At 44.5% G+C, this 10302-nt stretch overlaps 2 pseudogenes; one reads left to right on the top strand and one right to left on the bottom strand.

The window, feature by feature from the left end:
* Positions 1-231: 231 nt before the first annotated feature.
* On the bottom strand, positions 232-350 carry LOC146025319 (5S ribosomal RNA; annotated as a pseudogene).
* Positions 351-1926: 1576 nt separating this feature from the next.
* LOC146025318 (5S ribosomal RNA) lies at positions 1927-2045 on the top strand (annotated as a pseudogene).
* The last annotated feature ends 8257 nt before the right edge of the window (positions 2046-10302 follow it).

Raw genomic sequence — 10302 nt, 5'->3', positions numbered from 1 at the left:
AGCACTGTTGTGATCAGAGGTACAATTACCTGTGATCATAGGCAGTAAAATCCCCTGGGTTTGTGAGATAATGTGCTTAGAGACACAGAATCATATACCTTAAATGGTTAATATGGGAAAAGAAATAACACAGCCTCTAAATGTAGTAAATAATATTCTTAAATAGAAAACTCACTCTGGCAGTCATTAGTACAGATTTAATTGATACGGCGGCTCTTACCCCTTAATCTTATATTGCCACACCTGGTCTTCCCCAGGGGTCTCCCACCTGAGTACTGTCCTGGCCCTCCACTGCTTGGCTTCCAAGTTCGGAGAGGGTTTGGGCAAACCAGCGGGGTATGGTGGCAATATGTCAGGGTTTAGTATCTCAAACAATTAATCTGTTGGGCTGCAAGTAGAAATGGCGCAACGGGTGGGTCTCACGGTTTGGTGGAGGGAATATTAGGCTTTTAAATGGGAATGGGGACATAGGCGATACTTGCTGGTTTCCCAGTCTCTGGTACCAGGCAGTCAGAGTGGTATAGTGCACGCAAAACAAACAACAAATGAGGATGTTTTGTGGTTCTCTGATCCTCAACGGTGAGGTCTGAAAATCAGGCAAGACAGGTTTTTCAAAAAAATATATATATAAAAAAATGTATATATCAAAAAAATATATATATCTCAAATTTTTTTTTATATATATGGAGAGCGGTATTAATATATAAATATATATATATATATATTGATGTCACATCATGGTTGGTTACAATTTTTATGAGATATTAATTGTTATGATGCCGTCCCATGTTGCAGACACACTGATTAATGTTCCTCTGACCGAGGTAACTATATATAGTGTCCTGGTTGCTATGTATCCGATGCCCCCCAAAAAAGGGGAAGGAGACTCCTCCCAGTTGTTAGCGGTTTATAGAGATGATTATTCTTAATGTTCCAACAATTGGCATCTATCACACACAGAAGAAAGTACTTGCACAAGGCAAGTTGGGCAGCGCTTATTTCAATGAATAAACCAAATGGTGTATAAAGGTATAAATTTTACTGTTTAAAATAGCATATAAATACAGTATACATTTACAGGTATAAAACAATGAATAACATAACTCAATAAGAATGGAAGGAGGGGAAGTAAAAGTAAACTGGAGTTAATAATAACAATAATAAAAAGGAAGGTATCCCGCCTCAGTGGACATTTGTATAGTGGAAAAAATATTTGTGATCACTGAATTGTGGGAAGCAGGTAAGTGCACTTTACCGGCTTGGAGTTCTGGATCCTTTTTGAAGAATGTGATGGTAGCTGGAGAGTCCTCACAATGTGTGCAGCCGTATGATGTGCCGCTGGAGGAGTCAGAGGTCACAGGTGGAATCAGTCCTCTTGTTGAGGTGTGAGACAGATGGTGATTGTCTCAAACACCGGAGGGATGTTAGTGCAGCGATTTGACCTGTAGTTACCAGCAGTAAGTGAAATATGGCTTCCGTGTCCAAGTTGGAGACCTCGCTAGGTATGGATGTTGTTGACCAGCGGTATCTTGGATCACGGTGTCCGCCTTTAAATGGAATCCAGTAGTGGGGTGTAAATGAGTGTCCACAATGAGTGGGTATCCACAACAGTGTCCTGAGGCAATGTCCTGAGGCAGGGATGGACCATGGGTTCACCTAACGCGTTTCACTGCATCCTGCAGCTTTATCAAGCTGTACGTATGTGGTGTACGGGGGACGGGAAGTCCGACCCGCTTAGTACCGTTGCCGGAGCTGGAGCTATGGGTGGCAGCGTGTAGAACCCGCTAATCGCCGTTCACGTATTGCTAGGGAGCCAGAGGAGTGAGGCTGGGCTTGAGCTGGACACGTGTTTCGCCTATGGGGCTTCTTCCTGCATTTCTACTTGCAGCCCAACAGATTAATTGTTTGAGATACTAAACCCTGACATATTGCCACCATACCCCGCTGGTTTGCCCAAACCCTCTCCGAACTTGGAAGCCAAGCAGTGGAGGGCCAGGACAGTACTCAGGTGGGAGACCCCTGGGGAAGACCAGGTGTGGCAATATAAGATTAAGGGGTAAGAGCCGCCGTATCAATTAAATCTGTACTAATGACTGCCAGAGTGAGTTTTCTATTAAAGAATATTATTTACCACATTTAGAGGCTGTGTTATTTCTTTTCCCATATTAACCATTTAAGGTATATGATTCTGTGTCTCTAAGCACATTATCTCACAAACCCAGGGGATTGGAATCATTTTACTGCCTATGATCACAGGTAATTGTACCTCTAAGCAATGTGTGACAAATTAACAAATATTCCTTAAATTATATTATATTATTTCAAGGATCACACTACATTTTTAACAAAATGTGCCAACTTTTTTTAGCAAAAAGTCCTTAATAAAAGTTACGTCTTAAATTATTTAATAAATTCATCAACAAAAGAGTGCGCACAAAAAGCGTTTTTTTCTTTCTTTGTCAGCCTCTTCTCTGACAGAAAAATCCCCAGTGTATAACTATAGAAATACTCGTCTGCATTTTCTATTATTGTACTTAGGAATATGATTTTTTGCTCTCCTTAATGCTTGTATATTTTGCACAAAAGGTCTATTCATTTGAAACAAATGAGTAGTTGACCCAGTATCCAGATTAGTATGAATCCATCTAACTATATAAAAAAATGTTTTACTATGTATTTGTTATCAGAGGACACGCTGACATTTTTAAACAAATTTTTAATATATGTCATTAGCTTGTACCTTTAAATAATTGCTTACCAATTGACGTTGCCAATGAATCAATTATTGTATTAACTTTGGCCCATAAATACAAAGCACAAGGAATGGCTCATTACAGCTTGAAAAAGTCTCCAGCCTTTGGGAGACAAAACGTGTTGCCCCACTTCCGCCAGTGCTATTAGCAGACGTGATTTCGACTTCCGCTCTCACACTCAGAGACCAGCCGCATCAGCCGCATCTACATCCGGCCAGCAGCTCCGTCTCCACCGGCGCCGTGGAGCTGAGGGCTACACCCTCACCTGTGAAGCCGCTTACAGCAGAGCTAACTTCCTGCCGCACGGACCTCTCAGCATTCACGGAGGTACCGTCCCTACGTTTGTCCAGCGAGTGAACACCACCCGCATCTCAACATACAAAAGACATCCCGGGACTCCAGCTGAGTAAGCATAATACTAACTCTGCTTTTCCTGCTTATACTGCTTATACTAACCTGCAGGCACCACCGCCAAACACCTGTATGGAAACATTGCTTGTTAGCCTACTTGCTAAACAAGGTTGTTCGGCCAAATAATTTTTTTGCTGCTACAGGATACTAACCATCTGTCTGTATAAAGCGGCCATCTCTGAGTCAATACCATTGCCCCATATATTCTAAGCTGGGATGCCAGCAGCCACTACCAAGGAATTCCTATTAAGTCTGCTTTTTACTCACCAAGCTATTTTATTACCTATATCAGTGTAATATATAAATGTTTTGTGTGTTTATATTCTCCAATTTCTGTTTATTACCCACCGATTTATTATTATTATTTTTTATGTCTTTATATATATAAAATATTCTTGATATTCACAGCGTGTCCTCCATCATTGTGCACAGCGTGATTGAACCCATGTATTAGATATATATTTTTTATCACAAACTGGGAAGTACTCACTACCTACTCAGAAGGTAGTGGGTTTACTTACAGACACACACGGAGACTAGGGAGCCGAGGGCTCTACAGACAGAATGTCTCACTAGCGTGGAGTATATGCCCAGATGTAATAAAGCAGAAATGGTGGAGCGAGATGTTATGCTTCAACACATGGATAGCAACTGAAGTGCGGTTGCTAAGGGCAACCACTGAACCCCGGAGGGTTACAAGCAAATAAGGCTAGCAGCTCCTAGGTTATAGATGGGAATAAGGACCGTAGGAGTGTAGCCACAGGCCTAGCCTCACTTGCAGTACACCGGTTCAGCTTACTGCCACCAAGCTGACACCTGGAAGCACTACACAATGAGGAAGGACAATGCAGGTCTTGGAGCACAGCTACAGACTTACTGGATCCATAGTGTAGAACAGGGACCCCAGCAAATCAAATGGCCGAGTCCCGTTTACTGCTAGGTCTGGATCAGATGGATAGAACACTGTATTCCAAGACCTATTTGGCAGTAAATTAGCAAACAATACAGAATACAATACAGTTCTAACTAACTGGTATTTCTCTGGAACAGGCTCACTGACTATCTGGCTAAGATTCAGCAGCAAGTGGCCGATGCCCGCACAGGATGTTTATACCAGAAGCAGAGTGCTGGGCCAGCCCCCTGCTGCTGCTGCTGAGCATGCCCCGCCTCCAGCCTGTGTCCCTGTACAGCTTGCCTCCCGGTTGTCATGGCGACATGGAAACACAGGGTAGGGGAGCCTAACAGTACCCACTCTGACGAGGGGTCAAAGGACCCCTACCACCAGGTTTATCGGGGAACTGTGAGATCTCTCCTCCGGGCCATAACCCTTTCAGTGCACAAGAAAGGACAGCCGACCCCGCACCATCTTGGAGTCAAGAACCTTCTCAACCACAAACTTCTTCTGACCACGGAAGAGGAGAAGGTCTTCCACTGGAAGAAGGGTTATTAATGGCCGGTTTCAAGAGGGAACAGTGAAATGTCTTGTTGATGCCCAAAGAACGGGGCAAGTTCAACTGAAATGCCACCGGATTGATGACCCTAATTATCTTATAAGGGCAGATAAACCGGGGGCCCAACTTATGGGACAGCTGTCTCAATTTTAGATTTTTAGTGGAGAGCCAGACAAAGTCTCCTAATTTGAAGTTACAAGGCCTCTTCCGCTTGTCAAAGCACCTTTTGGTCACTGAGGACACAGATACAAGGGCTCTCTTCACCTTCTTCCACATTCCCAAAAGAACCGAAACCATAGAGGAATCCCCAGGATTGGAGTCCAGAGGGTCAAAAGAATTGGCTTTAGGATGATATCCATAAATACCAAAGAAAGGAGAAATCCCCGTGGCCAAATGAGCCGCGTTGTTATAGGCAAACTCCGCCATAGGCAGGTGAGCAACCCAGTCAGTCTAACATTTGGTGAAGTAACACCCGAAAAACTGCTCCAAGGACTGGTTCACATGCTCAGTCTGTCCATTCGACTGCGGATGGTAGCCTGACGACAAGCTCACGGAAATCTGGAGATCAGAACAAAATGCTCTCCAGACTTTGACCACAAACTGGGAACCGCGGTCAGAGACCACATCAAGTGGCAACCCATGAAGGCACACAACATGCTGGATAAACAATTCTGACAGGCTTTTGGCCGATGGCAGCCCAACCAGTGGGACGAAATGTGCCATCTTAGAAAATCTGTCAACAACCACCCAGATGGAGGTCATTCCTGAGGATTTGGGCAAATCCACCACAAAATCCATGGAAATGTAGGTCCATGGTTTGGATGGAATGGAGAGTGGATGCAATGGGCGGACGGACACTCCTCTAGGAGTCTTATTATGGGCACAAACATTACAAGCCCGAACCCACTGATCCACATCCTTAGCCACTGAAGGCCACCACACAGCCCTAGACAGCAACTCCCGAGTTCGAGCAATGCCTGGGTGACCTGCCGACCTCTTGGCATGAAACTCCAGGAATACTCGCTGTCTTAATTTAGGAGGCACAAACAAGAGACCCACCGGAAGGTCTGGAGGAGCTTGCTCCTGTGCCCTAAGGATCAGTGACAAAAAATCTTGGGTAATGCCCACTTTAATACATGATGGCGATACAATAAGCAGTGGCTCCTCGGTTGTCTCCTGGACAGGAGAAAAACTCAGAGAGAGCGCATCAGCCTTAGTATTTTTTGACCCAGGGCGATAGGTAATCAAAAAATTAAAGCGGGCAAAAAACAAGGACCATCACGCCTGTCTGGCATTGAGCCGCTTAGCTGACACCAGATATGCCAAATGTTTTTGGTTGGTAAGGATAAAGACCACAAACTTAGCCCCCTCCAGCCAGTGTCTCCACTCCTCAAGTGCATCCTTGGATGGAATGTTATGTAGAATGCAGCAGGTTGCAACCACATGGGGTATTAATTGTAGGTCCACATCATTCCTCTAAAAAGGTAGTGCCAATGTCACTTTAAAAGACTAAATGCATTTTCTTCTGCCATGTGAACCTAGGGTGTGGGTATAGTTGATATTTTCAGGGGACAACTCTACATGTTGGGTGTAACCCTTCATGAGCCAAAGCAATAATCCCCAATGATGTGGACTGCCTTAAAATAATTTCAATATTAATACAGAGGAGGCATAAGTGTATAGTTAATGGGTTCATGATGATCATTGCCATGTTTAAACCATTGCAGAATACTTGTGTTCCTCAAACTCAGGACCCCATACATTTTAAAAGAATAACAGGTGGAGCTAATTATTTCACTTGCGATTCTCTGAGGACCTGCAAAACATGAACTGTGTGGAGTCCTGAGGACTGAGTTTGAGAATCTGTGGTCTATCAGAGTAGAAAAAAGAAGGTTATCAATACAGCTATTCAGTCTGCCATCTTTGCTGCAGTGCTTGGAGAAATCCCCACCCCTCCCTGATTCCTTTTTTGACCTCATCTGAAACAGCCCATTTTTAATGACATCAACAGGGAAAAGCAGGGTTGACCCATTTTCAGTGTATAAAGGGCACTGACCTGGGAATAACCCGGGTTGAAGTGCAGTGTAATACCCCTTTTCCACTAGCAAAAATAACCCAGGATAATTTGCAGGGATGTGCACAGACCTGGGTTTTTTGCTAGTGGAAACACGTTCTTGGTAAAAATCCCAGGTCGAATGACCCAGGAATCATACCTGGGTTGGATCCAGGACGCTCCCAGGTGGAGGGGTCATGGAAACACTCCCAATCCCGGGATATTTGAAAAACAGAGCTGATGGAGGTTCTGGGGCATTTTTATGTGCCTTTTGAACATGTTTATGTGCACTTTCTACATGTCTATGTACACCAATGGCTCAGGTATACTGCAAACTGTTCATACACGAGTATTACATGTCTTGCACAAAGACATTTTTTTTAACGTATATTTTATTAGAATAGCCAAAGACAATTACAACAATAAGCTTAAAGACATTGTTGAAAGGTTTTATATTGAATATTTGGTAGTAAAATAAAAGCTCTAAATTTTTAAGAAATATCTGTGGTCTCTTCTTTAATCAGGAAATGTTTTCTTTAATGGTGGCCCTTTGCGTAATGGCGCCCCTCTTTTGTGACCTCCCTTTTGTCATAGCACTTTAAAAAGGCCATTTCTTATGTAATCCATAGGAAAACACAGGGATTACCCAGGTTCAGTGTAAACAGGGTTTACCTAGCAATATTCCGGAAACAGTGCAGTGGAAATGCGTCTCAACCCAGGTCTGTAGTGGAAAAGGGAATGGGGTCTGAAGCAGGGTCCAACCTGGGAAATTCCCAGGTTCAAAATCCCGGGTTTGACCCGGGATTCTGGTGTAAAAGTGTGAAGTTCTGAAATATTGTTACCTGTTTATTTTTCTGAGATTTATATGTACTGTATTTCCTGTCCCATTCCTGTCCATTTGTAATATTTTTTGTAATCATACCTTAGAATTTTTTTGTTCGACTTAAAAGATAATTAATAATATCATATTTTCTGTGTCGAATATATGAGCCTGTGAGGTCAAAAGATTTCTTAGTGAATTTGCAAATAAAAGCCTAGACATAGATAACTGCAAAGGACTGTGTGATGTCTATACTGTAAATTGATTTTCTGTCTGATCTATCTGGTGGGAACAAAAACCTGGAAATGTATGGGAGCAACTGACAATCAAAAAATTGTTCTCAAACACTTGAAAACAGACAGTGATCAGTCAGACAAATTGTTTAATCGTTCTGATACGACAAACTTATCAAAGCTTATTTTTTTTTCTGTTTTCCTGCATTTGGGTGGAAATATTTGATTGTCATATGCTCCCATACATTTCCAGGTTTTTGTTCCCACCAGATAGATCAGACAAAATCTGTACATGTGTACGCACCTTAAGTCTCTGGAGGCAATTCTCAGATTGAGATATTTGGAGAATCGGCTGGCCAGTCTGTGACAATCGATATAAGGAATATCATGCAGAACTTCCCATTTCAGAAGCAGATCTAACTGGTTTTCTAATGACCGTCAGCTACTAATGCTGTGTACACAATACAATAATTGCAACAACCAGTATAGAATGTGTACTGTAAATGACAGTACATGAAGGCTAACTCAGTTTGCCACCGCAGATCTGCAATAATCACAAATCGCAATTATTTGCAAATCTGTGTATGCCAATGTGCATAAGCAAGCCCTGAAACTGCGACTGTAGTTTAAAGCGTGATGGGACCATCGATAGGCTGGTGACTGGCCTCTGCATAGGCAGTGACTGAGCATTTTCCAGACAACGGAGGAATATCTGGACCATTTGGGGGGACTGTGGCGGCTGCACGATGTCACAGCCACTGTGACCCCAAAAATGACTACCCGGGACTGGCTTTGCAGGGGGCTACCGATAGAGTGCGAGTGCTTTACTGTGTAAGGATGTGCTCATAAAATATCATTGCAAACACAACATTTTACATTTGCATTGTGGGGTGGGGCCCGGCATGCAGAGTGGCCTTGCCCTGTTCTGGGGGGCCCCCTGCATTCTACCGCTGTGGGTTGCAATTTTGTGAATCCTTGCAAAATTACAACCCAAACTGAAAAATCTCCTATAAAATTGAAACTGTGTCAACTTAAATGGTTTAACTATTCAACAAAGCAACTTCTAAATTATTTCCATTCAAATAAAACACTACTAATGTACAGCATACAGCTGACCAGTGCCATAACAAGACTTTATGCTTGCAGGCAGGGCCCTTCTATAATTTGAACTATCTGTAATTACCCAGTTACCGTATTTGCCGGCGTATAAGACGACTTTTTTTTCCCCTGAAAAACATGCCTCCAAGTGGGATAAGTCTTATACGCCGGGTGCACTTCAGTTGGGATAGACATAGCTGCCCATAGTGGCCTCCCAATGGCCTCCCACCTTATTCTACATACCATCCAGTATCGCGCGGTATCCAGCACGGCCGCGGTGGGTCATCAGCGTGGCCGCGGCAAGCATCAGCAGTGAGACAGGGGTGCCAGCCTTTTCGTCGTGACCTGCCCGTTCTGCTCGGTGGGAAGCAGTGGTGCTCCAGCCCGCCCCTTGTCTAGGCAGAGCTCGCACTTGCGCACTAGTGCCGGTCACAGGGAGATGCAGGGGCGGGCCAGAGGTGCTGCGGTCGTGCTGCGGCTGTACAATGGTGACAATGAAAGGTACTGTAATGGCACTAATACTAATGGCACTCATGTAATACCAGTATAATACGGTATAATATAAATTAACATGTTGAAATCAAATCTGATGTTCTTTTACGTTTTATTTGTGTGTGTGGAAGGTGTGCGGAAAAGGGGGTAGTCTTATACGGCGAGTATATAACAAACTCTATATTTTGAGTGGAAATGTTGGGGAGTCGTCTTATACGCCCAGTCGTCTTATATGCCGGCAAGTTTTATTAGTTTCCAATTGTAATGTGCAACATAATTTGCTGCAGTATATGAGAAACTGTTGTCTGTCTGGCTCTGTAAGTAGAACTCTATCCACAGTGTTATAGGGCCTTATTCTAGTTCACTCTTTCTGACAAAATCTTTCTTAGATGGACCAAACCATGGCCCTTATTCTAAATCGGACGGTACGGCCCGCGTGCGGCCGTACCGCCGATGTTTTTATTCTGCACATGCGCAGAGGTCAATCTGCGCATGTGCAGCCCCCTTCGCCGCAGACGGATTTCGTCCGCCGCAAAGGGGGCGTATAGGGGCGTGAGGGGCTTCATACCCTCATTTCCCTATGTGTACGCCCCGCGTTTCATGGGCGTTCCCATGCAAACGCGGGGCGTATGCATGGTAATGAGGGTATGACGCAACTCATGGGGGCGGAAAGCTGACGTCGCCGGATGTCAGCTCTCAGCCCCCATGCAAGCTATCACACGGACGATTGTCCGTGTGGTCTCAGCTTGCGGGAGCTGCTGGGGCGTGCGGACCTGCCTTCGATGGTCGACGACCATCGAATGCAGGGGGCAGCTCCCACCATGGTGGAGGCGTACGCCTCCACCATTTTTATGCGGATCGCCAGCCGTCCGTGTACGGACGGCCGTGGCGATCCGTCTCGTGGGCGGGGATTGGTTTGTGCGGCCGGAGCACCGTGTGCGGCTCCGGCCGCACCAACCAGAATAAGGGCCCATGTGCACTGCAGGGGGGC

Source organism: Crinia signifera, chromosome 7 (genome assembly GCF_055691185.1).
Source record: "Crinia signifera chromosome 7, ASM5569118v1, whole genome shotgun sequence".
Classification (NCBI taxonomy): Eukaryota; Metazoa; Chordata; class Amphibia; order Anura; family Myobatrachidae; genus Crinia; species Crinia signifera.
The sequence above is the reverse complement of the archived record's forward strand: the minus strand, read 5'-3'. Positions and strand labels throughout refer to the sequence as shown.